The sequence below is a fragment of the Tamandua tetradactyla genome, chromosome Y, assembly GCF_023851605.1.
Source record: "Tamandua tetradactyla isolate mTamTet1 chromosome Y, mTamTet1.pri, whole genome shotgun sequence".
Classification (NCBI taxonomy): domain Eukaryota; kingdom Metazoa; phylum Chordata; class Mammalia; order Pilosa; family Myrmecophagidae; genus Tamandua; species Tamandua tetradactyla.
The window spans coordinates 10557530-10561116 of record NC_135354.1 but is presented as its reverse complement, the minus strand read 5'-3'; the positions used below and the strand labels follow the sequence as shown (position 1 = coordinate 10561116).

General features: G+C 34.7%; 1 pseudogene; it reads right to left on the bottom strand.

The window, feature by feature from the left end:
- Positions 1–1991: 1991 nt before the first annotated feature.
- Positions 1992–2919, bottom strand: LOC143672549 (olfactory receptor 5AK3-like; annotated as a pseudogene).
- Between the last annotated feature and the right edge of the window lie 668 nt (positions 2920–3587).

Here is a 3587-nt window from a genome sequence, read left to right as displayed (position 1 = left end):
CCCTATTGTTTGTTGAGATTTGAGCTTCCTCTTCAGGAATGTTTCATCAATCTTCTTCCTGCCTTGTCCTTCAGCTACTTTTCTAGTCTGATTTTTTATGCTTTGGGTTACTAATCTTGTCTTATAGGAGACCCCCAATAAATCATGGTTACTGAAAGTAAATGAATGAATGAAGAATTTATTCAACCATGCTGTGTCAATTTTTTTCTTCCCTCTTCTACACCCGAACAGCCTAAAAGTGTAAATTGATAATTCATGAAATAATATATAATAATTCAACTTCAGGACGTTAATACTTTAAGTCTTAGAAAGGAGTCCTCTCTCTTGAATGCATGCTAATATTCTCTAATGAGTCTCAGGTCAGAATTAACACAACTGATTCCACATTCAGTAAGTCTCAGAGATGTAGCTGCCTTTGTCTATTTATCTGACAGCCCATTTCCTTGTGGAATTTCCTTTATATCATTATTGTAAGCAAAGTACTATTTGGCTGTCTATCTTGCTCTCCATTTCCATGTGGATGTTGGATATACACTCTTTTACATGTAGAAATGTTTTTCTTAAGTGAAACTTAATAGTTTTCCTCTAAGGTCTCAGGCTGTCTTGTATTGTACAAACGTACCTCCAGTAATTCCTGGGGATTCTGTCCTTAACCTTACCTGGGCCCACCCTCGTGTAGAAAATCTCTTCCTTTAATATAAAGAGCCTTTTTGGAAGGGGATTCTATATTGACTTGAGGCATTTATTTATCAGCTCATATAATTTAGGTAGGATAACAATTTGAAAAATGCAATTTTTACTCTGAAGCAATTCTCCTTTTACTGTTATTTTATTTTATTTTATTTTTTTTTTTGAGAGAGGGAGGAAGGGAAGGAAAGACAGAGAGAAGGAAGGAAGGATGGAAGGAAGGAAGGGAGGAAGAAAGGGAAACATCTTCAAACATTTTCTTGTTTTATTATATTTTGTTTGTTTGTTTGTTTCCCACATGGGCTGGGGCCGGGAATCGAACCGGGGTCCTCCGGCATAGCAGGCAAGCACTCTTGCCCGCTGAGCCACCGTGGCCCGCCCCTTTTACTGTTATTTATAACTATGTTTTTTGGATATTACACAAGCAAAAGAAACTTGTACTTTCAACTTGTTAGCACATCAACTGTAATATTCAGGTGGGACTTTTTTTGTCTATTCCAATGTATTTGTCAAATCTTTTGCATCAAGACTTTTTCTTCCTGAATTAAAGACTCTGGGGTTCCATTGGAGTTCCCACTGAACTCATTGGCATGCATCAATTCAATGGATGATCAACATTTAGGATTTTAAATATTAAAATGTAAGATTCTAGATTTTCTAAGTCTATTAGAGAAAGAAATAGAAAATTGTTGCAATATTACTCTTTCCCTAGCCAATGAAGAGATAGATTCAGAATAAAGAATGTAACAAATGACAAAAAAAAAGTATTTTCAGGTATCAGGAAATGCCATTGACAGGGGGATATTGGGTAGAAAACAGTTTGAATTCCATAATATCATTTTAAATAATAAATTTATTTTACATTAAGTTATGCAATTTGGACAAGAATATAGAAGGGCTTCATGTAGATGACTAAGGTAACTTGGAATTAATAGAAAATAATGAACACTTATGTCATACTCACCAGATCGCAATTTTATGTATTCATTAAATACAAATAAGAGAATTATTTGTCTTTAGGATGATATAAGAAATTTATTTGAACTATGCAAAGTTTATACAATCTTTAAATATTTAGATAAGCTTGATAAAATTCTTAATCACAGGTAGTGTCAGGCATATTTCTTAACTACATTCTAAGGAAAATAAGTCCCAGGATAATTTCTACTATGTTTTCCACATTCTTGTATTTATGTATTGAAAAATGCAGCACTCATCTAATATGATTATATGTGGTCAATTAAAGAAACATTAAACTGGCTATTGGATGCTTGAGATGCTGAATTTTAATAAATTGGCCCAGTCTAAAAGAACTTCTTCCCTATCACTTTCAGAGCTTCTTTTACCTCCTTATTTCTCAAGCTATAGATCAGGGGATTCAACATGGGAATCCCACACCATAAAATATGGAGAGAACTTTCGTGTTGTTCTTAGAGTTACTATAATGTGGTTGTAAGTACATGTAAGAGAGGGTTCCATAGTAAAGAGTAACTGCTGTCAGGTGAGGGGCACACGTGGAAAAGGCTTTTTTCCTCCATGCAGTAGAAGGCATTTTTAGGACAGCAGCCAGGATGTATATATAGGAGAAGATGGTGACTGATGCAGTGAATGTCAAGCTAAATCCCACAAAAACAGCAGCTAGCATCATGTTGATGCCAGTGTTGGAACATGAAAGGGCAACAATTGAGGGATAATCACAAAAAAAGTGATTGATGGCATGGGAATTGCAAAAGGACAATGAAAATGTAAAACCTGTGTGCACAGAGGAATTTATTGAGCCCACCACATAGGAACCAGCTGCCAGTTGGATGCAAATTCTTTGGGACATGACTGTGGGATAGGAGAGTGGCTTATAGATGGCTACATACCAGTCTACTGCCATAGCAGCCAGGAGGTTCTGTCACTCATGGCAAATGTTGCATAAACCCACAATTGCAATATACATCCCACAAATGATACTGATTTATTTTCTGATATGAAGATTTGCAACATCTTGGGAGTGATTGCAGAAGTATAGCATATCTCAACAAAAGCCAAATGTTGTTGGGAAAAGTACATGGGTGTTTGAAGTCTGGAATCTTCTTTGATGAGGAGTATCATTCCAATATTACCTATCATGCAGATTACCTAGATCAGTAGAAGTAAGATGAAGAGGACATGACAAAACCTATGTTGGGCACCAAGTCCCAACGGAAAGAATCCTGTTACTTCAGTGCTGTTTCCTTGTGTCATGACTGTTAATGTCTAGGAATGTTCAAGGAAAGAAGGGAGATCTTTGTAGTTTCTCAAATTTTAAATACTCTTATACATATCCTCCCATGTTTTTGACTTAAATTTTCATGGCAAACATTCAAAAAGGGTTTATTGTTTTTTAGATTCTTTTTTGTATTTACTTGAGTTGAGATTATTGAGTAAGCTGTTATAGTTTAGCCACAGATCTATTTTTAATATTAAGACTATTTCCAGAGAAGAAGAGTGACATCTAATGTACATGTTTCTAAGAACAAACATGTCCATGCTCCACTCTATATTAAGTAGATATCCATATTTGTATACATTAATATGGGTATAGGATATTTTCCTTTTTCCAGCAACTTATAATTTTTCTCAGGTATTCACCACTTGAAACCTGGTCCAAGTTCTTGATAATAGCAGCCTTAGTCATAGAGGAATTTTCCATGCATTATCTTTTAAGGTTCATATGTATTTCAAGGCTACTTTCAAAAGTGTCTTTCTTTGTTCTTCTATTCTTAGCACATTGAGATGATACTTTTCATAAGCCAGATAGATTTCATATATATATATATCTATTTACATATACATATATGCATTTACATATAAATAAATATACCCATATATATACTTTTGAGTAATAGTCTTGAATGTCCCATTGTATTGCT